Genomic DNA, 26,904 nt, shown 5'->3' on the forward strand with positions numbered 1-26,904 from the left:
ACAAGTTCAGAATTCAGGCAGCCTAGTACCAATCCAGGCTCCTCCATCCACCAGCTACTGACTCTGGCTAATGGCCTAACCTGTCAAGCCTCAGCTTCCTCATTCAACACTGGGAACAATAATATCATCTTCCTCAGAGGGTTCTTTGGAAGCTTAAATAAAATATACATGAAACACTTAGCACAGGGCAGCATCAACCACGTGTTCAAGTAAGGCAAGCAGTTATTAAGAATGTGAACTGTAATACTTCCTGAAGAAACAATAAAATCTGCATTATACCTATATTATTTATTTTACCTTATTTGTTCTGCCAGAAAAAAATACCATATTGCCTTTTCAGCTTCTCCATATGCTATGATGATGTCTCCTAGTCACTTTACATTCAACACGTCCCAAACTGCCCTCTTCATCCCCCACCCAGACCTTGTTCTCTGTCTCCAGGATCTCAACCAAGGGCGCCATCCTCCGCCCAGCTGCTGGTCAGAACCTCAGACCCATCCTAGATTTTGCAGTTTACCTCAGTCCTCTCATAGCACATCAGCGAGTCCTGTCATTTCTGCTTTCACAAGACGTATCTCACATCCACCCACAAGTCTTCATTTTCACTGCCTTCATCATTTCTCAACTGTGGAGTCCTCGTAGGTGGCCTCCCGCAGCCTATTCTTGCTCCTCCCTAATCCATTCTCAAATAATGGCTGGAAAAGCCTCTTCAAATCAAATCAGATCACAGCAAGTTGCCAAAAAACGTAGTGAAATGTTTATTTCAATATGGGATGTCTCAATATATATGAAATACATATTTATATACCTGTAAGTATACAAATATATCAATATGTATATGAAATGACAGCCATTTATTAATAGACATCTAGAGATCCCAAGCCAGTCCCCTCATTTTACAATGGCAAAAACAAATGTCAGAAAGATATTCTTTTCAAGGTTGGCCGTGTGTGTGTGTGTGTGTGTGTGTGTGTGTGTGTGTGTGTGTGCGCGCGCGCACGCAGGTGGGAAAAACAATGCCAGGCCAGCCTGGCAGAAACGTCTTTGTGATTAGCATCCATGCAGTATCAGGAAGCCTGTCTCACTATCTGGAAGTTGGTTCCTTAGTTTCACAATCGATGCTTCTGTCCAAGAAAGTGCATTCCATTCCCTGCAGCTACAGATTGTAAATGAGAGCTTTAGTCCCACATTATGTTACGATGTGTGAGGTGGTACTTTAGTGGAACTTGAAAACACCTTGCTACCCTCTATCTGTCCATCACCTCTACATTCGCTTATTTTTAACAGCGTTTGAAGAAACAAATCTCAGATGGAATTGTGCTGTAGTGTCAGTAATACTGTATTATCCCTATCTTCCTACTATGCACACCACTGTCCCAGCAATCTTCTGAAAAGTGCATTTGACCTCTGAGTGTGTCACTGCCAAAATTCATTCAAGAGCTACCCATTACCTCTGGGGAAAATTCAAGATCTCTCTGAGGTGCACCTTCACTTCACACTCTATTCACACTGATTGCACATAGCTCCCTTGTCCCCAATACATACACTAATGTTTCTCAGGGCCCTTTGCCTAATTCCCTTCCTTTCCTCTTTTGAGATCTGCCTCAGGTGCGGTCTCCTGAACTTTCCTGTACTCTCCTTGGCTGCACTAAGTGTTCCTCCGCTGAGGCAGGCCATATAATATCGGTAATATCCATGGGTCTGTTTCCTTCTCTCAACAGGAGCTCCTTGACAGGAAGAACGATCTAAGTCTTACACATTTTTGAATTTGGCATTGAGTAGGAGTTTAATAAACATAGCCGAACTGACTCCTGTCTCTACAATCCAATGCTTCAACATGGATGTTTCCCCATTAAATGGCACTGGGGAAGGTGGAAGAAGCTAGCTGCGACTTCCAGGATGGGTCTGGCCCTCACAGAGGATGTGAGCTACATGGTTACATGTGACCCTCAGCACCTCAGCGACAGACTGGATTCTTTCATTTTTCTGTCAACCACAGACCATCAAGATAACAACCCTGACTAAATTTCAGTTCCCTATTCTGATTAGTTTCTGCCCCAGCTAAACAGGACTGCTTCTCTGGTCTTATCAGTAGTCTAAACTCTGTAGCAGCTTCATAAAGTAGCTCATTATTACGAATCTTGTTAACAGACAAGCTTAGGACACAGTGGCCAGCTCAGTCCTTTGCCTGCTTGGCAGCTGGTCCCAGACACTGATGTTCAGTGAGAGAAAAGGAGTTAAAGCAGAGGAGAGGGAGGCAAGGGAAAATGGGCAATATTCCAAGTAGTCTGGAAACCCGCCTCATTACTTTCTCTGCAGGGCTGTGTACCTCTGTATCAGATGTACTCATACTCAAGACAAACATAAAATTTAATTCTAAAATCAACATTTGAAATGATGAAGTTATCTACAGCACTATTTTCCTTCTAAGGTATGCATAGTGGCAAATTCCACTTCAAAACATCATTTTGGAATGTTCGGAACTATATACTGTAATCTGACTATCTGATCCTGTACAGCCACAGAAGTAAACTTTGTGGACAACTCCAGTTTTCTCTCTTTTCTTGCAGAGTAACCAGGTCTGCCTTGGAATTCACACAGGGGTAGAGAAGGTTCAGTGAATCTTGGATTAATTAACCCCTGGAACCTGCTAAACCACAAGTAGATCTCAGGAGTTCCTCCACAGCCAAGCACCTGCTCACAGTAGGTAATTAGAACTGAATCTTCCCTAGGAAACATGGCAAGTTAAAAGAAATACATGTTCAATAAATTATATTTACTAATATTGCCTCTGACATGGTAGGGTTTAATTTTCAAACTTGATTATTTAGCATGATTCTTTTAAACTTAATTTTCTCATTTCAAAATATTCAAGCAATATGGATAAGGCTGTCCTCTCTCCCCCAACACAAGTCTTCCCAGAATTTACCACTGTTTATCTGATTAGTATCCAGCATAATTCTTGGGGTACAGACTATTGAGAATATACTAAAAACTTTTAATTGAGTCACAAACAACACTGAAAACCCTGACTGCCTATGTCATTGGCAAGTGGCCTAACTTTAAGCACGATGTCAGGAAAAGATGTCTTAAGTGAAGCAGCAGGTGTGAAGGAGGAGCAAACACCAGCAAGGAGGCTAGGAAGGTCTTCCCGAGGGATAAGCATGGACCAGGAGGGTACCACGAGCCCAGCTCTATATGCAGTACACCCAGCCCAAGCGGGCAAGAGGGAGCCTATTAACACAAATAATAATGAACACCTAAGGAGGACAGCTATGGGCAAATGGGTTTATACACCAACACACAAGAGTTACTATTGTTCCAAGATCTTTGCAGTTTCAGGTCACTTCTACTTCAGTTTGACACCTTGGAAATTCTGTAAAAATGTTCAAGCCTTCCCATTCCTAGAACAGCCCCTTAATACTGTAACCTCCTTGAGCTTGTGTCCTCCCTCCCTCTTTCCTCTCCTAGTCAAGCTTTTTTAAAAAAAAAAAGTTTTTATTTGTGGTCTCAATGAGCTCATTCTCATTCACTTACTATTAAAATTTTATTTCTTTCCCTATCATTCCCAGTTGCCAAATACAATGGATATTATTCAGTTGTTTTTGTTTTAACTTGGGCATTTAAAAATCAGGATGGCCTGAAACTATCATTTGGAATCTCCTTTCCTATCTGGATATTAAGGATAATGCAGATCCAGCCATTGGCCAGGGGTACCTTCTATTAGTTCCTGATCTCTTGGCTGTGGCTGGGTCCTCCTGTCTGCCTGGGTGTTCAACCAGCCCAAGGCCTTTGTCAATACTGTTGACTTTCAGATTCCCATCATGGGCAGGGTGGTGTTGGGTAAAGAGCTGCTGCTTCTGTAACAAAGGGGTTGTGGGGAGAAGGGTTGTGGCGAGAGAACCAGACTCAACTCCTGGCTTCAAGGACTGAGTCTAGTTCTGATGCCCAAAATGACATGGAACATGGTTAGTCCCTTGATCCCACAGAAGGGGCCAAATTCATTACTTTTCCTACCTCTTAGACAAGTTCTTACCAGTCTCTTTTGCGTGGTAGTCTTTCTCTGTTTGTCCTTTCATTACTGGTATATTCCTTGGGAGTTCATCCTTCCCTTTCTCTTATTTTTTTTCAAATATATTTTATTGATTATGCTATTACAGTTGTCTCATTTCCCGCCCCCCTTCATTCCACTCCACCCTGCACACCCTCTCCCACACACATTCACCCCTTTAGTTGATGTCCATGTGTCATAAGTTCTTTAGCTTCTATAGTTCCCATACTATTCTTGCCCTCCCCCCGTCTATTTTCTACCTGCCATCTATGCTACTTATTCTCCATACCTTTCCCCCCCCTCCTCCTCCCACTCCCCTGTTGCTAACCCTCCATGTGATCTCCATTTCTGTAGTTCTGTTCCTGTTCTAGTTGTTTGCTTAGTTTCTTTTTGTTTTTGTTTTAGGTGTGATTGTTAATAATTGTGAGTTTGCTGTCCTTTTACTATACATGTTTTTTTTATCTTCTTTTTCTTAGATAAGTCCCTTTAAAATTTCATAAAATAAGGGCTTGGTGATGATGAACTCCTTTAACTTGATCTTATCTGAAAAGCACTTTATCTGCCCTTCTATGCTAAATGAAAGCTTTGCTGGATAGAGCAATCTTGGATATAGGTCCTGGTCTTTCATGACTTGGAATATTTCTTTCCAGCCCCTTCTTGCCTGCGAGGTCTCTTGAGAAATCACCTGACAGGGGTTCTGATGGGAACTCCTTTGTAGGTTACTGTCTCCTTATCTCTTGCTGCTTCTAGGATTCTCTCCTTCATTTTTACCTTGGCTAATGTAATTATGATGTGCCTTGGTGTGTTCCTCCTTGGGTCCAACATCTTTGGGACTCTCTGAGCTTCTTGGACTTCCTAGAAGTCTATTTCCTTTGCCAGATTGGGGAAGTTCTCCTTTATTATTTGTTCAAATAACTTTTCCACTTGTTGCTCTTCCTCTTTCCCTTCTGGTACCCCTATAATTCAGATGTTGGAATGTTTAAAGATGTCCTGGAAGTTCCTAAGCCTCTCCTCATTTTTTTGAATTCTTGTTTCTTCTTTTCTGTTTGGTTGTTTCTTTCTTCTTTCTGATCCACTCCATTGATCTGAGTCCCAGCTTTCTTCCTATCACTACTGGTTCCCTGTACATTTTCCTTCATTTCACTTAGCATAGCCTTCATTTTTTCAACTAATTTGCGACCAAATTCAACCAACTCTGTGGGCATCATTATCACCAGTGCTTTGAACTGCATCTGATAGGTTGGCTATCTTTTTGTCGCTTAGTTGTATTTGCTGTGGAGCTTTGATCTGTTCTTCCGCTTGGGCCATTTTTTTTTGTTGTCTTGTCATGCCTGTTATGTATGAGGGGCGGAGCCTTAGGTGTCCACCAGGGCGAGGTAACCCAGTTGGGTTGTGATGCTGTATGTAGGGGCAGCATCCGAGAGGGAACAATTGTGCTTGCTCTGCTCTTTTTCAGATCCCAGTCCCCTCCGCCGCTTCCCCCAAGCAAACTGGGCCCTTCTGGCGCTGATTCCCATGTGGGTGGGCCTGCGTACATTCCAGGACCCTTTGGGTCTCTCCAATGAACTCTCCTGTGAGGCTGGGAGTCTCTCCCTGTACCTCAACCCCCACAGGTGTTTTCAATCAGTGTTTCGAGGCCTTATTTCCTGGTGCTGGGACCCTGGGTCTGTCTCGCTCCCCAGTTTCGCCTGATTTATCTGAGCTCAAATGTGGGACCACCCAGTCAGCCAGCTGCCTTTCGCACAGTGCCTTGCTTTACAATTGTCGCCTCGCTGGGTCTGCCAGCCACAGCCTGTGCACCCAGGGTCCACTCACTGCTGTGTTGCATGCCCGGTGCCACCGCTTTTTGTGCTGTACCCCTCTCCACCTGGCCATCTGACTCTGCCCCGCCCACCGGTCTGGGTGAATGTGTCTGTTTTAACTCCTTGATCGTCGGACTTCCATACAGTTCAATTTTCTATCAGTTCTGGTTGTTATTTTATTTCTAAATTGTTGTTGTCCTTATTTTGGTTGTGCGAGGAGGCACAGTGTTGTCTACCTATGCCTCCGTCTTGGCCAGAAGTCTCTCTTTTTATTATATATACGTTGCCTTATCCTCTCCCATAGATTTAACTACTACCTGTATCTTGATGACTCCCAAACCTCTCCCCAGTGCTGACCTTTCTTACAATTGTGAAAGCCATCTATACAACTACCTAATGTCAACGGATTTCTCCACCTCATGTTCCAGGGGTCACTAAAACACAACATAGCTAAAACTAAAATAATCATCCTCCAAACTGGGTCCTTCTGCCTCACTCTGCAATACTCTCAGCCCACTCAGAGAAAAAATCTGGGACCACCATCAGCATCTTTCTTTCACCAAATATTTCACTATTTATATTCTTTTCCATTCTTATTGCCACTACCTGAGTTCTGCCACAGTTTCTCACCAGATTTATTCCAACTGTTTTTTCAAATTGGTTTTCTTACCCTCAGGCCCCATCCCACACCCACCACCATTAGAATTACTCTCATAAAGTGCAAACCCACATTGCCTTTGCAATGTCTCTCATCCAGTGTCAAGACAAAACCCAGTTCTCAATGAGTGATATGCAAGGCCTGGTACCTGTTCATCTCTCAACTTCATCTCACATAACTACACTGCTTTAAGCACCACACAGTTTCATGTGCCTGTAACTTTGTATATGCTGTTTCCACTTGGACTGCCTTCCCACTCACAGGGAAAACTTCTTAACCTTCAAGATGAAGGCTTAGGAAAGCTTTTCTATGCAGTCTTTCTTGATTTCTCTCTCTTGCTACAGGTGATGTGGACGGGTTCTTCCTCTGAGATAGCAACTGTACTAGGTATATATTTCCACTACACTTGTGTATGTTGTTTATACTACTGGGTTATAAGCTTCCTGAAGACAGGATGTAAGTCTGATTTATCACTGTATCACCATCATTTATAAAAGTACTAGTACAAAGGATACCCCAATAAATTCTTATGGAATAGTCATTTGGGGAGGAAAAATAAAGTCAACTCAATATAATGTTCTTAGTTTACTCAAATAAGGATGCTGCTTATAGCTTATAACCATTCATTCATTCATTCATTCATACGTTCATTTAGTGAGTGAGCTGCCTGCCGAGTATCACGCTCTGTTCTAGGAATATTATGGTAAAGTAATGCTAGGGTCTCAGTGCAGTGTGCTACTTGCATGGGACCCTCAGACTTCCAGGGAGAAGCTGCAAAGGAAATTTTGGGGTTAACAGCAAGAGTTTGGCATAAAGATGTTAAATGTATTCTTACATCATGTAAGTCAGAGAGTGTTGCCAAAGAAAACAAACTCATTCTGAAGCAGGGATGAAGAAAAAGGCATGTGCCTCACCTTGGACACCAATCCACTTTGGTCAGCTAACTAATGCCCTAGCTTAGTCTGAGACAAAATTTGTCAGTTCTTCAATAGGAAGGGCTTCGGAAGGTAAGGCTACCTCTGAAGACCTAGACACAACTGCAAGTCACTTGGACGTGGAGGTGGGGGTGGCAGGGAATTAACAGTTGCCTGCTAGAAGAACAGCAGAGGCAGCTCCTGAAACAGCAGATTCAACTCAACCAGCTTTACTGAATGCTTACTAAGCACCCAGCACTGTATTCTGTTTTCAGAGCAGGGGGCTATGGCCAGGTGTTACTGCAAGTGTTGGTCACATAAAAATTAAAAAGATTAACATACTCAGCTTTTGCAGCCAATTTATTGATGATCTATGATAAAAACTTATTTTCCCATACTGTATATTAATTTTATGTAGCTTTTTAATCAAATAGCCATTTCTATTTTAAATATTTTATTTATTTACTGTTAGAAAGGGGGAGAAAGAGAGGGAGAGAAACATCAACTGGTTGCCTCTCATATGCGTCCTGACTAGGAACTGAATAGACAGGCTTCCAGTGTGCAGGGCAATGCCCAACCAACTGAACCACACTAGCCAGGACAGTGTTCAAAAAGTTTTAAATGGCCCTGGCTGGTGTGGCTCAGTGGATTGAGTGTGGGCCTGCAAGCCAAGGGGTTGCTGGTTGGATTCCCGGTCAGGGCACATGCTTGGGTTGTGGGCCAGGCCCCCATGGGCACATGAGAGGCAACCAAACATTGATGTTTCCCTCCCTTTCTTTCTTCCCTTTCCTTCTCTCTAAAAAGAAATAAAATCTCTAAAAAAAATTTAAATGCATATTGAGTCTTCAGTAACTGGTGAGTTTGGGAAACTTGAACATTGATATTGAAGATAATAATAATATGAATAACTATTACCAACTTTTTCTTTGCTGCACTCAGCAATATATATCATGGATATCTCAAAAAAATCTCTTAAATTTAAGATAACCCTGTTCTCAGAGGTCTTACACTATTAATAAGGAGAAGAAAACTAGCACACCAAACAATTCCACAAAAACTAAGCACTAAGCTGTGTGGGGCAGAAGTCTGGGTAATGCAGTGAAAACAGTGGGCTACACAATCTATGCAGACTCCAGAGGGAACTAGGACTTCAACTGGAGTTGGCAGAATTTAAAGCACTGATTCTGAAACTTCTGATCCTGGTCTCAGGATCTCTTTAGATTCTTAAAAGTTATTAAGGACCTCAAAGAGCTTTTGTATATTTGATTATAATTTTTAATATTTACCATATTAAAAAGTACAAGTCATAATGGTACATAATTTAAGCAATATATAGAAGTAAAAATTTAAAATATTTATTTATAAGCATTCAAAAATACTAATAAACATTTTTAAATTAAAAATATTCTAAAGGATAAAAATTTGAGGAACATGCCACTGTTTTCCCTTTTTGCAAATATCTTTAATATATGGCTTAAGAGACAAGAGCTGTATCCTCATTTCTGATTTGCGCTTAATCTTTTGCAGTCTCACATATCAAGTAGCATCTGGAAAACTCCATGATCATGAGAGAATGAGTTTAAAAGGCATATATGATCTTGTGTTAATAAAATAGTTTGTGACCTCACAGACTCCCCTAAAAGGGTCTGGATTGGGGGGCGGGGGGGGGGCGGGGTCCTTAGAACACACTTTGGCTATTTATTTTTAAAAGAGAAAGCAAATGGTGTAAGCAAGGGCTGGGCAGGAAGGAAGTGTGTGGCTTGAAAGCCATAACTTCTACATATGTATACCTTTACTCCTAATATTTTGGCTACCACCAAGCTGACCTCCTTTGTGAACCTCAGCAACAGAAATGGCAGGGCAAGGTGGAGTTCTGGTGACAGCAGGACAAGAACCTCTCCCTCACCACGTGGTGCGTACTTCCCCTGGCAACATTCCCTGGAGGCCACGTCAGGTTTTCCTCTCTGGCGCCTACACTGTGCTCTCCTCCTTGAAGCTGTAAATGGCTCACAAGAAACTGTTTTGCCATGGCTTCCAGAGTCTGTGTTTACTAACTGAAAAATCATCTCACAGCTACAGTCTCAAATTCTTCAGACAGTTCTTGATCTGGCTGTTTAAAAAGAAAATTTAACATCAGCCACGTAGCCAGTTTTTCCTTGCCAATAATCATGTGAGTTTGCTACTCCGTTCGCGTGCATCTTGTGCACTGTAAAAACAGTTCCTGGAGCATCATATGTCATGGATCTAGTTGCCATAAACTAAAAACATTTTCTTCCTATTTTCTGGCACAAACTAAAAGCATTCTAGATGGGGTGTGCACACAGTCCATTTCTGGCCAAAAAAGAGGTTTAAAAATATGGATAGACAGAGAAAGAGAGGTAGCTAACAATGGTTAAACTGTTTTTCTCATCAAAGTCAAAGTTCAAAAATGGACACTTTTTAATTTAAAATTTTACCATTATTAATGTAATAAAGTTATCCTGCAGTCAGTATACGTATCCTGCAGTTCATTTTACGCAACCAGTTTTAAGTTGTCTAATAATATTTCATAGATGAAACACAGATGAAACAAGCTTCTATTTATTATCTCTAAAATTAAAAAAAAAGAAAAATAGGAAAAACTAAGAATCTATTTTTTCAGTCTTTTAAATTTTATTTTTGTAGTAAACATATTTATCAAGGTCCTTTTACAGAACAGATCGTTTTGAAGTCAAAGCGAAACTAAAACTTTGGAAGAGATCTTTGCCGAGAGTGGTAAACTACAGGGTCCAGCAGAAGTAATGCCTGTTTGAGTGTGGTTGGTAGGGCAATAATATGGGTGTAATAACTTATCATTTTAATTTGAACATTTCACCTAAAATGTCACATGGTGTGATATTGTTATATTACAGAATTACATGCTTATGATTTGTAATAAAAGATTTTATCATAAAAAAGGGTTGTTATTTGTGCCAGGCCCTGTATGTAATTTAGACCAACCAATGCTGAGTACAGCCAGAAAATCTGGACAAAATATTAAAAAAAGTCTCGAAGGCAGAGGATCGCTAAGAAGTTAATTGAGAATTATGCAAAAATCAATTTTAGGTGAACTATACACCTAAACATAAAAGATAAATAATAAAGCTTTTACAAGATAATATGGGACAATGTTTCCATAACCTAGGGGTAAGGAAAGTTCTCCTACACAGGATACAAAAAGCAACTACTATCAAAAAACAGATAAATATGACTACACAAAAATTCAGGACTTATGTTCATTAAAAGACAGCCTCAAGAAAATGAAAAAGCAGGCAACATAAAACCCATCAAGGGCTCATATTCAAAATAATAAAAAATTCTTGCAATGGATATTGCAAACATAAGGACCAGATATAAAACTGTACCTGCGGGCATGTGGCTCTGCGTTAAAAATCAGCCAAAATATAATGTTTAGAGGTATATGGGTGGTGAAAGTAGAAAGGGAAGGGAGGGACTATGCCTAGCAAAGGTCACTAAGAACGGGCTTCTGAGTACCAGCAACACCTTATTTCTTAACCACAGAAGGTAGCTATTTTAAAATAATTCATTAAGTTTTACATTTGTATATCAGGCACTTTTTTGGTTGTGTGACATGTTTTATTTTTAAAAAAGAAAGAAACAAAAGAATGAAAGCCAAAAAGGAAAAGAAAGTTAATACAAAGAGGAAAGTATTTTGGTGTAACCTTAAAAACTGGACCACAGAACCCAAATTCCTTAGGTGGCATTCCAGCCCTTCACTGTCCAGCCCTGTCTTTCTAATCTCATCTCTTGCCATCTACCTTTCTTCAAAAGTAGTCTGCCACACTCAGTCTCAACCTTGTGTCCTCTTCTTTACCTTTACTTGTGGTATTTCTGTTTAGAAAACCATGAGGACCTACCCCAATCACCCTTCTTCCCAAGTACAAACTGTCATTCAAGACACAGCGTGGGTGTCAACTCCTCTGAGAGACCTTTTCAGGAGACACAGATTCTAGAGGCACACTGCCGAGTTTAAATTCCAGAGCTGCCATTTACTGGTAGTGTGACCTTGGTCAACTTAGCAACCTTAGTTTTGTGGCTTTCTCATCTGCAAAATAGGAAAAAAGTATTATCTGCCTCATTGAGTTGTTATGAAGATGAAATGAGAAAATATATGCAAAGTGCCTGGAACATGCCTAGGAGAGAATAAGTACTAGGCATTAGCTAATATTATTATTTAGTGTTATTATTAACTAGGTATGAGCTATTATTATCATCATCAATAATACACTGATAACTTTCTCCCTACCTACCCAAACCCCTCCCCATTAGATATCTTTTCCTCTAAAGATACCCCATACTTAATTTCTTGAGAGTTAAATCTTTCACGTCTCAATCCCCATCTAACACAGTGCCTGGCATGCACAATATTAGACATTCAATGGGTATCTGCGGAATGGATAAGCTACGAAGACTCCAAACTTGGATCTATGTCACATACAAGAGTAGTCCTTTGGTACTGCCCCATCCTGTGTGCACACCACAAACTGGAAGCATGTAGTCTTTTTAAAAAAAGATTTGCCCTGGCTGGTGTAGCTCAGTGGATTGAGCGCAGGCTGTGAACCAAAGTGTCGCAGGTTCGATTCCTAGTTAGGGCACATGCCTGGGTTGCAGACCACGGCCCCCAGCAACCGCACATTTTAAAGTCTAAAAAAAGATTTTATTTATTTATTTATTTATTTTTAGAGATGGGGGGGCGGGAGGGAGAAAGAGAAGTTGAGAAACATTCATGTGAGAAAAACATGGATCGGTTGCCTCCTGCACACGCCCCAACCAGCGACAGGCCTGCAACCAATGCATGTGTGCTTACTGGGAATTGAACCAGTGACCTTTTCCTTTGTGGGATGAAGTTCAACCAACCGAGCCACACCGGTCAGGGCATATTTAATCTTGATGAGATTCCTACAGCAACTACCTTAGAATATGAGCACAGACGCCTTCTGGTAGCAACACATGAAGAACAAGTAATAATACTTGTTTTAAGGCTGTTTTGTGGCTCAAATGATAATGAGCATGAAAATATTTTTTTAAAGTGCAAATCTCTACTATGTGACATTTTATTGCCTTAAAACAAAAGGATTATTGTTGAATTGCAAGTCTGAAAAAGGCTGTAAGGGATAATAAGGAATTAATGTAATTAAAAAGGCAATCTGATAAGGTCTAAGATAAGATTTTTATTTTCAAGTTAAAATATTTTGCAATAAAATATCCCAATTTTCTCATTTGGTTATTAATGATTTATGGAATGTCAAAACAAACATTTGTGCATATGAATACTCACAACAGCACTGTTCATAATAGCCCAAAAGTGGAAACAACCCAAATGTCCATCAACTGGTAAACTGATAAATAAATTAAGGTATATCCACCTACTGGAAAACCACAGAACAATAAAAAGGAACGAACTACTAATACATACAACGTGGGTGAACCTCAAAAACATTATATTCAGTGAAAGAAGCCATCACAAAAGACCACATATTGTATGACTCCATTTAGATGAAATCTTAGAAAAGGCAAATCTATGGGGACAGAAGGTAAATTAGTGGTTGCCTGGGGATGGGAGTAGGACCAAGGTTTAACAGCAAATGGGCACAAAAGGTGTCTTCGGGCTTGTGGAAATGTTCTAAAATTGGGTTGTGATGATTATGCAACTGTGTAAACCTAAAATACTGTGATTGTATACCTAAAATGGGTGGATTCTGTGGTATGTAAATTTAACTCAATAAAGTCATTTTTAAAAAACAAGTGCTTGGCACTCTGTAATTCCCACATCTTTAAAAACTCGACCCATATATGGGATCAAATAACACAATAAAGCACAACAATAGAAAAAAGCTTTAAAAAAATGGCATGTACTGACTATCTTAAAAACCCAAAGCACCATCTCTATACTCATTTTCCAATCCAGGAACAACAAACTATGATCTTGATAAACTGGCTTTCTCTGTCATTTGTTTATTTCATCCCACCTGTACAAACACACACTCTGGCTTCTCTGCATTTATAATTGCAAACATGAATATTTGGCATAATACCTTCCCTTTTTATGGCCAAACAACAAGCATAATAAAAAGGTAAATACAGAAAACACACTGTATAATGAGATAAAAGAATAATGATATATATACAATAAACAGGATTTCTAAATAGGGTTTAAACTAACCCTTAGAAATTGACAGTTCTTTATACAAATGTACTTCAGATTAAATTCTACAGGTCCTAAAATGCTATCCAAATTAGTCTGCTGAACTGGAATTGTTAAATTGGACACTGTTTAAAGTAGGTCACTGGCTCAGGCTTGAAAGTATTTGGTAATGCAGAGATCTACTTGCAAAGCCATTTGTCATAATGAGATTTGACTTAGACAAAACAGGAGAAACCACACTGGTTGGGTGTCAACTGTCAGTTGTATTTTATTCAAATAAATTTCATTTTAGATTTATCTCACTGCAGACTTCTGAAGAGGAAGTAAGATGAAAGAAGTGTTTTTCGAAAGAGTAAATCTGGTGGTAATGTTTAGAAAATTAGAAAATGCCTTTTTTGCTTCCTGCTCCTTAGTCCCTCACATCTACTCAGTCTCCAAAGACCACTAATCTTTCTTTTGAAATGTCTTTCAGGTTTATTTCTTTCTCTCAACTTCTACTCTCACCAATATGATCCTTATTTGTGTCAAGAGGCCCTAAAGGGCCAGGAAACTGGAAAAAGAACCCTAACTATAGACCATTAGAATAATTTAAGATGTAAGTGAAGAGGACTTGGTTGGGTGGTTCCCAAAGTGTGGTCCCCACACCAGCAACATCAGCATCACCTTGGAACTTAATATAAATATGAATGATCAGCCTTTATCCAGACCTACTGAACCAGAAAATCCAAGGTCAGGACCAGCATTCTGTGTTTTTAAGTTCTCCAGGTGATTCTGATGTAGCTAAATTTTGAGGATTAGCGGTTTAGAGAGAAGCAGAAAAGGAAGAAATGGACCAAGAAGAGCAGAGAACTTGGGGACCTACTAGAAATTTCTACCACAATGTCCCTCCAATCTCCAACCCCACCTATCAAACAAGAACTCTTCCCCAAACCTGCTCTTTCAAATGTTATTCATTTCTCATACCATGACCCTTTGCATTGCTAACGTTCAATCTCGAGTCCCACCAGTTCTCATCAATATTGTAACCTTGTTGATTCTTGTCCTGGCTGGTGTGGCTCAGCAGATTGAGCATCAGCCTGCAAACCAAAGGGTTGCCAGTTCAATTCCCAGTAAGGGCACTTGCCTGGGTTGCAGGCCAGGCTTCCAGTGTGGGGGGCCCACGAGGGGCACCCACACATTGATGTTTCTCTCCCTCTCTTTCTCCCCCACTTCTCCTCTCTCTAAAAATAAATAAATAGAAACCTTAAAAAATTTAATCTTGTTGATTCCACTACTGGGGCTCTAAGCAGTAAAGGAGAGAAAAAAAATGCACCATATATGAGAAATTGTGCTTAAAAGAGCCCTTCAAATTGGTGGAGAAAAGATGAATTTATTCAGTAAATGATTTTGGAGTAACTGGCTAGTCATTGTGGAGTGGATAGTGGAAGCTATACTCATTACTTTATACATCTCACTCAACACAACAAAATAAGATTTCAGGTAAATTGAACACTTTAATAAGGAAACATAAAAGTACTAGACAAAATCATCATAAAAATATTTTTATAATCTTCAATGGGAAAGGTCTTCCTAAAAGCATGATAATTTCACCCACAAGGCATAAAAAATTACTAATGAATTTTACTACATAAGAATCTTCTATGGCCAAAAAAAGATCGTAACATAAAGATATACTAGAAAAATATTTGTAATGAATAACAAGTAAAGGGTTCTCTCATACTGTTAAGAAAAAGATGAACAAACCTCTTAATAGATAATTGGACAAAAAATTCACAATTCAGTAAAGGAAAAAATAAAAAACATATAAAAACATAAATTGAATACTTTAAAACTGGTTTTTACCTAGCAAATTGTCAAAGATTAAGACAGATAATGCTGGAGTGTGGAGTAAGCGGCACTATCAAATACTGATGGTGGGATATAAACTGCCTTGCTACAGCATAATGTGACAACACCTGCCAAACTTTAAAATATGCATTTCTTTCAGACAACAATTACTCTTCTAAGGAAGAATTCTACAAAAATACTCACAATGTATTTGTATAAAGATGTTCATTGTTATTGCTGCTGTACTATCTGTGATCCTGAACAACCTTAATGTTAACCACTTAGGGGCTGGTAATATAGACATAATATTATGCAGACAGTAAAAAGAAGGCAAAAGTAACATGGAATATGTTTATGACAGATTAAAAGAGCTGTCACAAAACATGTATGGTTTAATCCCTTGTTGGTTTATATACATATAAATATATATACCATGTGTACATACAGAGTAGGGCAAAAGTAGGTTTACAGTTGTATGGAAAACAATACAATAATTAATAGTAATATAAGAATAAACTGTGTTTCACATACTCACAACTATAAACCTACTCTTGCCCAACCCTGTAGAATATATAAAATGTATAATATAGTACATAAAAGTTTGGGGGGAAAGTCTCGCAAGATACACAGCAAACTTTAAGAATAGGTACCTCTTAGGAGTGGGATGGGGGAATTTTCCATTTTCTATTTCATAAACTTCAAGTTCTTTACAAAGAACACGAATTACTCTTATAATAAAAAATAAATCTCGTTAGCAAAAAGTTCTAAAAAGTTCTAAAGCTTTCTAGCCTATATAGAACATAATCCAAACTCCTCAATCAGATACAAGGACGGTCCAGCGATGCCACTGGACACCCCATTCATCACCAGGGGGAACTTCCCTGATGGGGCAGGTTCGGAAAGGATGTCTTTCACCCTCCTCAATTATATCCTTCCCAAAGCCCAGTCCCTACCAGTCACTCCTGATAATCTTTCCTGACATTATCAAAGCTTTTATCGTGATGGAGCACACTGGAATGGCATTCTAACTTGTTCTTTTCAGAATAATGTTAACAGAGCTGCTCAAATAAATTAATAGACTCGTTCAACTGTTTTGTGGGAAAATAAGTTCACATGCCAATGTACGGGCTTACTAATACAATTCCATCACTGAAGCTCAAAATCTGACTTTTTTTTTTTTGGCTAGTAAATATTTTTAAATGATTTCTTTTTCTTGTGTTTGTTTGTTTTTTTACAGCCATTTGTTGGCATATAGCCAGCGTCCTATGGAAGCCATGAATAAAAAAAATTACAATTGTTCATGAGCAGGGGGAAATTAGAACACTTCTGAGAAGACATAACAGGTAGAGCCAGTTTTGGCTGGGGTATAATGGGGGGCCATCAAGTATTCAAACCACATCCTGATCAAGTTGCACTACTCACCCTGCAAGCCCAAACTCACTCAAGTTGCCAAGGTACAGCAATATCACACCACCTAAATGCCAGTGCAAGTCTGACCCAGAGTTCATTCAATTAATGAAAACATCATGTCTCTGCAGGAAATCTGAATGCTTCCAAAAATTACAGTGTTTTCCTTGATTAACAGAAACTCTTCTCCAATCATCCATAACAGCAAGAGTTTCTTGAACTTCACTCGGTAATATCTGAGCTTTATTCTAACCCGCTCCTTATGGCTGATAATTGTCCTAACAGTCCTCCTGAGAAAGAATTGACCACATCAGTAATATCCTGTGTCTAAAGATCTAGAATCCAAAGTCTCATAAAACTTTGGCCATGATCAGGGCACTAAGTGCCCTATTTATTATGGACAGCAATGTATTCAATATGGAAGATAGTGCTTTCTGAAGTCAGCATGGTAGTTACATGTTTCTAAGAAAACCAATTCGATAAAATACAAACACTTGGGTTTGGGGATCAGAGGGGTGCAGAGATGTTAGAGTGCATGAAAGGCTGAGGGATTACAGTCATTACCTTAGTTATCTGGTGATGACATGGATGCACTACTGTACTTTTCAATCACATCTCCCTCAAGTGTGAAGGTTCCAGGTGACAATACTTGCAGTTGTTTTTGTTTTGATGCCCATCTTCCCTGTCAACTATGGCAGGAACGGGGCACCTTACTCACATTTGTATTCACAGTGCTTGGCACAAAGCAGATCCTCAGTAAATGTTTGCTAAATTAATGAGTCATATGCTTTCAGAAAATATACGTCACACAATAAAGGGGCACAAAGCAAAACCTGGTAGCTGCCTACACTTGTATTGCAATCCAGGTTTGGTTGGGGTAACCCTGTACTCGGCTAGATTTTCCAACCTTTCTTATGAACACCAGTAGATGTAGCCAAGTATCACGGCTCTGGTCAATGACATGCACATCATTAGGCGAGGCATACCTTTTGTGCCTCACCTTCCCCCCTCCTTTCTGGGGGTAAGGATGTTGGGGGATGCAGAGAAGTGACCTTGCCACTATCAAGAGATACATCTAAGGATGGCTAGAAGGAATCTGAGACATTAATACCACATTGGAGTGATTGCAGAACTTTGGATTACTTCTCAATTTTATGTTGTGTAAGAGAAAATTAACCTCTATTTGGTTAAAGTTAAATTTTCCATTATATGTAGTCTAATGTATTTCCAATTGATAAAAGTATACATTGGTAAGAGGAAGAATGGTGAAGCTACTGTAATAATCCGAAGAACAAAATTTGATCCTAATAACTGAGTTAGTACAGTCTTCTTTTTCTTTATGGAAACATAATTGTAAGGATTTCTAGACTGCGTGACAAAATTAAATGCAGCACTCTGGCTAGTAGCTTCATAATGATTTGAGATGATCTAACCAAATCAAAATGTTTGGAAAGAGTGCTGATGCTTATATGCATGGACACAACATATTACAGTATCATCAGCAATGAGACCAACTAAAACAGATCAACTTCAAGTTCACATGAAATTAGCTATAATCTCCTCTCAACTACATGGAAGTGGTAATCAAAATCCAGAGTGGAAAGAAAACTGAAAACATTTCAAAAAACACCTGCAGAGGAGTGCTACTATTCTAGCTGCATATTAAACTCCTGCTTTATGAAATATGTTGTACATTCAACATCTGTCCTTTACAAAGCTAATGCCTACCAATTTGATGTTAAAGAACACTTTTTGTTTAAGTAACCACCACTGGGAAATTTTAATCCCTCTCAAGGGCAGTTCAGTTGCAGTTCACAATCACTTCTGGAGAAATAGAAGTAAAACAGCTGTCTTAACCTTCAATATATTATACACAAACTCTGCAGCTACAGGTAATGCCTATTTAATCATTTCACCAAGTTCTCATTCAAGCTGTTTGTTTTTGTTATTATTTTCACATATTTTCTCCCGCACTTGATAAGTATTTGCTATCAAAATATTTCATCAATTCTGAAATGCACATCTTTTTCTTTACGTGTCAGCATCTCTGAAATACAGACAGATTTTATGATTAATGCCATCTTACATCTTACAGCTAATTGGCAGCATTCTTTTACTGTGTCTTAAAATTGATGGCATCTTAAATTTAAAAATATGAAAATAGTAACCCCCAACATTCACTGAATGCCTACTACATGCCCATCACAATGCTTTACATGTAACAGCACATCTATTTATTAAGACACCCCCACAAAGTAAGTATTACTGTAATCCCATTTCATATAGAAGTTAATCAGAGCAGAGAAGTTGAATAACATGGTCACTGGAAATAGAACTCAAACTGACTCAAAGATGGAGGGGTAGGTAGATAAACTGTGCTTCCTCGCACAACCAAAAGAAGGACAACAACAATTTAAAAACAGAAAACAACCAGAGCTGCCAGAAAACAGAACTGTATGGAAGGCCGACAACCAAGGAGTTAAAGAGGAAATACTCATCCAGAGCAGTAGGAGGGGCGGAGATGGGCTGCCAGGGCAGAGGAGACTTGTGCCAAGGTGGTGGCTGGCGGAGTGTGTGGTCTCACACTCGCGTGTGGATACTTCGGAACAACTGGGGAGCGAGACAGACCAAGCAACCCAGGGTTCCACCACTGGGAATATAAAGCCTCAAAACCTCTGACTGAAAAAAACCTGTGGGTGTTGAGGCAGCAGCAGAAGAAACTCCCAACCTCACAGGAGAGTTCATTGGAGAGACCCACAGGGTCCTAGAACGTACACAAAACCACCCACCTGGGAATCAGCACCAGAAGGGCCCCATTTGATTGTGGGTAGCAGAGAAAGTGACTGAAAGCCGGCCCAGAGCTGAGCAAGCGGCACTGTTCCCTCTAGGACCCCTTCCCCACATACAGTGTCACAACACAGCAACATGGGTTGCCCTGCCCCGGTGAACACCGAAGACTCCACTGCTTACTATGTAACAGGCGCACCAAGACACACATGCACAAAAAAGGCCCAAATAAAAGAACAGATCAAAGCTCCAGAAAAAATACAACTAAGCGAGGAAGAGATAGCCAACCTATCAGATGCACAGTTCAAAACACTGGTAATCAGAATGCTCACAGAACTGGTTGATTATGGTCACAAAATAGAGGAAAAAGTGAAGGCTATGAAAAGTGAAGTAAAGGAAAATGCACAGGGAATCAACAGTGATAGGAAGGAAACCAGGACTCAAATCAATGGTTTGGACCAGAAGGAAGAAAGAAACATTCAACTAGAACAGAATGAAGAAACAAGAACTCAAAATAATGAGGAGGGGCTTAGGAACCTCTGGGACAAGTTGAAACATTCCAACATCCAAATCATAGGGGTGCCAGAAGAAGAGGAAGAGCAAGAAATTGAAAACTTAGTTGAAAACATAATGAAGGAGAACTTCCCCAATCTGGCAAAGGAAATAGACTTCCAGGAAGTCCAGGAAGCTCAGAGAGTCCCAAAGAAGTTGGACCCAAGGAGGAACACACCAAGGCACAACATAATTACATTACTCAAGATGAAAGATGAGAATCTTAAAAGCAGCAAGAGAAAAAGAGATATTACCTACAATGGAGTTCCCATCAGACTATCAGCTGATTTCTCAAAAGAAACCTTACAGGCAAGAAGGAGCTGGAAAGAAGAATTCAAAGTCATGAAAGACAAGGACTTATATCCAAGATCACTCTAACTAGCAAAGCTATAATTTAGAATGGAAGGGCAGATAAAATGCTTCCCAGATAAGGTCAGGTCAAAGGGGTTCATCATCACCAAGCCCTTATTATATGAAATGTTAAAGGGACATACCTAAGAATAGAAAACCAAAAACTATGAACAGTAAAATGACAACAAAACTCACAACTATCAACAACCAAAAGTGAAACAACAAAAACAAAAACGAACTAAGCAAACAACTAGAACAGGAACAGAATCACAGAAATGGAAATCACTTGGACAGTTATCACTGTCAAGGTGAAACAGGGAGAACAAGGAAAAAGGTACAGGAAATAAGAAGCATAAATGGTAGGTACAAAGGAGACAGGAGGAGGTTAAGAATAGTATAGGAAATGTAGAAGCCAAAGAACTTAATATGTACAACCCATGGACATGAACTAAGGCCAGAGAATGCTGGTGGAAAGGGTGTGCAGGACAGAGGGGAATAAAGGGGGGAAAAAATGGAACAACTATAATAGCATAATTAATACATTTTTTAAAAAGAAAAAAATTAAATAATTAAAAAAAACTCAAACTGACTCCAAACCTTGCTCTTAACTACTGCATAATCAAAGCTCAAAAACACTCTAGTATTTTCCTCCATTCAACATAAAAAAGGCCTTTATTTCAAAATGTTTTGATTTTGTCATCATTCTTAAAGATGGTTATTTTTCTCTTGCCACTTTGACAACAGCATTCTGTCTTGTGGTTTCCATTGTTGCTAATGAGAAGTCAGCTATTATTTGGAGAACAGTCTGCTTTCTCTTTCTTGCCACAATTAAGATCTTATATTTGCCAATATATCTAGGGGACATTTCTCTTTATACTGCTTGAACTTCCTAATTCAGAGGATTCAGGTTTGTAATCAATTTTGGAAAATCTCAGTCATTATCCCTTCAAATACTGCCTTGCCCCCAATTTTTCTATTATCTCCTTCTAGAACTCTGATTAGATGTTATTTTAGACCTTATTGTATCTTCCATGCACCTTTATCTTTCTTTATATTTTCTCTTTGTCTCCCTGGGTCTCATGTAGGCAATTTCTTTATCTCTATCTTCTAGTTCACTAATTCTATGCGTCTAATCTGCTGTTTAATTTGTTAAATAACTTCTAAGTTCAATAATCATGCTCTTTATTTCTGAAGTGGTTCTTTTTTCAAATATACCCAGTTATTATTATTTTTTTAACTGCTAATCAAATGGCTTCCCAGTGACACATGGTACTGAAAAACTCAACCTTGACATATAGAACTTTCAACCTGGTTAATTCTTTTCTTTTCTTAATTTAATGATTTTAGAAAGAGGGAGGGAAGAGAGGGTGAGGGAGAGAGAGAGGGGATGAGAGAGCTACTTGTTGTTCCACTTATTTACACACTCATTGGTTGGTTCTTGTATGTGCTCTGACCAGGGATCAAACTCCCAACCTTGGCATATTGGGATGACACTCTAACCAACTGAGCTACCTGGCCAGGGCTCAACCTGGTTAATTCTGATGGTCTCAGTTATCTAGTTATACTTCTAATCTCTGCTTTTATTTCTTTAAATATACGTTGTTTGTATTTTATGTTCAGTTTCCAGTCATTACAATGTTGTAGTCTTTTCAAATTGGATGATTTCTGCTGTTTCTGCTGACTTGGTTCCTCATTGTTACTTGTTTCCTAAGTGTTTTGTGATTTTTTTCATCATGGGTTTCTGTGCTGTGGAATTTTATTTGTGGGACTTTTTTGAGAACTAAATAGTAGTTGTTGTTGTTGTTGTTTTCTCTGCTGAGAATATTTGTGTTGCTCTGGCAGGTTCCTGAAGGCACTACTAATTCAAGAACAATTTAAAGTAAATTAGCCTGAGTTTTTCATGCTACAGATAGTATGCATTCAAGTTTCATACCCATACGTGGGAAAGTTTATGGTCATGAATTCTTAGGTGAGATTTAAAAATTTTTTATTATGGAGAAATTTAAACACAAAAGTAGACAGAATAATATAATTAACCTTCATGTGTTTTCATCATCAGCTTAAATAACTGTTAACTCCTGGCCCACACTGTTCCATCTGTATCCAATTCACATTTGTCTTCCTCCCTTTGTATTAGTTTTCAAGTGATTCCATTTCATTGATAAACACATCAGTATTTATCTCTAATATATTATAACTTTTAAACATTCACAATATCACTATTACACTTAAAAATATAAATAATTGCCCTGGCTGGTGTGACTCGGTTGGAGCACCACTGAAAGGTCGTGAGTTTGATCCCCAGTCAGGGCACATACCCAGGTTGTGGGTGCATATGGGAGGCAACTGACTGATGTTCCTCTCACACTGATGTTTGTCTGTCTCTCTCTTTTTCTCTCTCTAAAGTCAATAAACATATCCCCAGGTGAGCATTACAAAAAAGAAACAAATAGTGAGTGCATTAATTGCTAATCAAATGGCTTCCCAGTGACACATGGTACTGAAAAACTCAACCTTGACATATAGAACTTTCAACCTGGTTAATTCTTTTCTTTTCTTAATTTAATGATTTTAGAGAGAGGGAGGGAAGAGAGGGTGAGGGAGAGAGAGAGGGGATGAGAGAGGAACAATAGATGTTTCTCTCTCAAGTCAATTCATAAAAAATATTCATAATAATCCCAAGTAACCCGTGAGTATTCGAATTTCCAATTGTCTAATTAATAAATGTCATATGAAGTTGTTTGGTTTGATGTGTTTTGCCTTTACAACTTATTTGTTAAGAAACCAGGTTGTTTGTCCTGTAGGAGTTTTCATAGTCTGGCCTTTTCTTACTGGACCCTGCTGCTATGGTGGTATCTAATATGTTTCTCTGTCCTCTGTAATTTTATAAATTAGTACTTTGATTTAGAAGCCAGATCAATTTGTATAGGAAAAGAAAGATATATGATTAATGTAGCACTAGTAAATGTTAACCAATAAGCTTTTTTTTTTAAGTTTTTTTCCTTTCTTTTTTTTTTTATTTCAAAGAGAGGGAGAGAAACATCAATGTATGGCTGCCTCCCATGCACCCCCTACTGGGGATGTGGCCCACAACCCAGGCACGTGCCCCAGCTGGGAACCAAACTTATGACCCTTTGGTTTGCAGCCCGAGCCCAATCCACTGAGCCACACCAGCCAGGGCTTTTTTAATGTTACAAAATGGTGATATTCTAATTGTCATTTGTCTTCATTAACTAGCTAGAGAAACTTCTCCATTTCAACTCTGTGGTTTATCTTAGGCACACTTCATTCAGAAAGGTAGGTTAAATGCTTGATTCTTTCCCTTACCAGTTTTCAAGTGTAAGTTGGTTTCTTAGCATCACCCAAAGGAGACCAATTAGGGTTTTTTTTCTATGTCATTACAAACTCATGGACTTTTAACATATTTTATAGATATGAACCCATTGCAGTGATTATTTTTATTGTGGCTTCATATTGTCCCAGTCTTAACTAGTGGGAGGAGCCTCTTCATCAGGCCTCTTGACTTGCAGGCTTTTTATAGCATCCTTGCTTTTTGATGTAACAAGATGTCTAGGCTCATCTTGTACATTTTCTGTCCCAGTCCTGAATCAGCCATTTCTTTGAGGAGCTTTGGTTCCTTTTGATAGGAAAGGCTCCTTTTGAATTTTGGGTGTTTGGTTGCATGTGAATGTTGGGTGCTTGGTTGTGTTATAGAGAAATCTGGTAAATAGATGCTTATCAGAATCTATGTAGAGTTCAGAAAAGGCCACCTTTTACTTTGAGTTCATATAAATAGAAAATACTATTCTTTTTATTTTTAAAATAACTTTTAAAAAGTATTCTCACCCAAAGATTTTTTTTGTGGGGGAGAGGGAGAGAGAGAGGGTGAGGGGGGAATGAGAGAAACAGAGAGGGAGAGGGAGGGAGGGAGGGAGGGGGAGAGAGAGCGAGAAGGGGAGATGGGGAGTGGGGGAGAGAGAGAGAGAGAGAGAATGTGAGAGAGAGAATGTGAGAGAAAAACATTGGTCAGTCGCCTCCCATACACATCCCAAGCAGGGATCAAACCTGCAACCGAGATATGTACCCTGACTGGGGAGAAAACCTGGACCTTTTGGTGTATGGAACAACACGGCAACTAAATGAGCAACCTGGCCAGGGCTACTCTTTTTCTTAATGTAAGCAATATGGAGTGTTTTTGTTCATTTGTTTGCAGAGAAATAGGAAAATGAAGGCTTTAAATAGAAAAAATTAATAAAGTTTTAACTTCCCTTTTAAATTTTGTGTCCTCTGTCTACCATACTTTATTCATTATGTCTAGTGAAGAGAAATGTTAATGGCCTTTCATATTTCTGGCTAGATAAAAATTAGGTAGTATTTAAAGATTATTATTATTACAGCATTTTGGTTGATACATTTCTTAAGTTTCTTTTTATCTCTAGATCCCCCCTCCTATGCTACTAAGACAAGGTGTCATAGCAGCTCTACCTAAGACACAGAAACAAACACAGGGAAGATGCCAAAATGAGGAGACAAAGAAACATGGCCCAAATGAAAGAAGAGATCAAAAGTCCAGAAAAATAACTAAAAAAATGAAGACACGCAAATCTGTCAGATGCAGAGTTCAAAACACTGGTTATAAGAATGCTCAAGGAACTTAGTGAGGACCTCAACAGCAGAAAAAGGAAGGATCCAGTCAGAGACGAAGGATACACTAATTGAAATTTAAAAAAAAAACAATTTACAGGGAAATAACAGTAAAATGTATGAAGCCAAGAATGAAAGCAATGATTTGGAACAGAAAGAAGCAAAAAACAACCAATTAAAACAAGAAGAAAGAATCCCCCAAAAGTAGGATAGTTTATAAGCAGCCTCTGGGACAACTTCAAGCATTCCAACATTTACATCATAGGGGTGCCAGAAGGAGAAAAGAAAGAGCAAGAAAATGGAAATCTATTTGAAATAATAATGAAAGAAAACTTCCCTAATTTGGTGAAGAAAATAGACATGCAAGTCCAGGAAGCACAGTCCCAAACAAGATGGATGAAAAAAGGCCCACTCCAGGAATATATGATAATTAAAATGCCAAAGGTTAAAGATAAAGAGAATCTTAAAAGCAGCAAGAGAAAAGCAGTCGCTACCTATAGGGGAGTTTCCATAAAACTGTCAGCTGACTTCTCCAAAGAAACTTTGCAGGCTAGAAAGGACTGGCAAGAAATATTCAAAGTTATTGTAAAGCAGAGACCTACAGTCAAGACTGCTCTATTCCACAAAGCTATCATTTAGAACTGAAGGGCAGATAAAGAGCTTCCCAGACAAGAAAAAAGCTAAAATAGTTCATTATCATTATATGAAATGTTAAAGGGACTTATTTAAGAATAAGATCAAGGCCCTGGCTGGTGTAGCTCAGTGGATTGAGCGCAGGCTGCAAACCAAAGTGTCGCAGGTTCGATTCCCAGTCAGGGTACATGCTTGGGTTGCAGGCCATGGCCCCCAGCAACCACACATTGATGTTTCTCTGTCTCTCTCTCTCTCTCTCTCTCTCTCTCTCTCAAAGTGAATAAATAGAAAATAATCTTAAAAAAAAGAATAAGATCAAAACTATGAAAAATAAAATGGCAATAAATACATACCCATAAATAATTGAATCTAAAAAACAAACTAAGCAAACAATACCAGAGACAGAATCATGGATACAGAGAGTATTTTGATGGTTACCAGATAGAAGGGGGGAATGGCAGAATGGGGGAAAGGGTGAAGAGGTGAGGGGATTAAGAAGTACAAATAGGTAGTTACAGAATAGCCAGGGGATATAAAGTGCAGTAGAGGAAATGGAGCAGCCAAAGAACTTATACAACGGACATGAAACAATGGTGGGGGTATTGCCTGAAGGAGTGGGGGTGCTGGACGGAGGGGGTCAAGGGGAAAATTGTGACAACTTGTAAGAGCATAATCAATAAAATATCATTTAAAAAATAAAAGAGGGGACCCTAGAGATAAAAAGAGATTTAAAAAAACATATCAACCACCCTTGTGGGAGCAGCTCAATTTAGTGCTCCTTCCACAGTACATATACTAAAGCTGGAACAATGCAGAGATTAGCATGGCCCCTGCACAAGGATGACACACAAATTCGTGAAGCGTTCCAAATTTTGGGGGGGGGCATGTGCAGGAGGCAACAATCGATGTTTCTTTCCCTCTCTCTCTATGTCCCTTTCCCTCTCTCTAAAATCCATGAGGGTGTCCTCAGGTGAGAATTAAAGACAAATATACACACATAAAAAGACAAATCAACCAAATGGTATACTAATCTTTGTTTGGATCCTGATGCAAATGAACCAACTATACAAATTCAGAGAAAATCTGAATACTGA

At 39.0% G+C, this 26,904-nt stretch overlaps 1 long non-coding RNA gene and 1 other non-coding gene across 2 annotated transcripts in view; one reads left to right on the forward strand and one right to left on the reverse strand.

Moving 5' to 3' along the window:
• LOC123816085 overlaps positions 1 to 26,904 on the reverse strand; it is an 85,713-nt gene that overhangs the window by 28,281 nt on the left and 30,528 nt on the right. The window lies entirely within an intron of this gene.
• LOC123816294 lies at positions 26,583 to 26,685 on the forward strand. The gene has a single exon (XR_006785259.1). It is a non-coding gene; the product is annotated as a U6 spliceosomal RNA (small nuclear RNA).

This window comes from Phyllostomus hastatus, unplaced genomic scaffold (assembly GCF_019186645.2).
Source record: "Phyllostomus hastatus isolate PE091 unplaced genomic scaffold, TTU_PhHast_1.1 phas_contig_198, whole genome shotgun sequence".
In the NCBI taxonomy this organism is placed as follows: domain Eukaryota; kingdom Metazoa; phylum Chordata; class Mammalia; order Chiroptera; family Phyllostomidae; genus Phyllostomus; species Phyllostomus hastatus.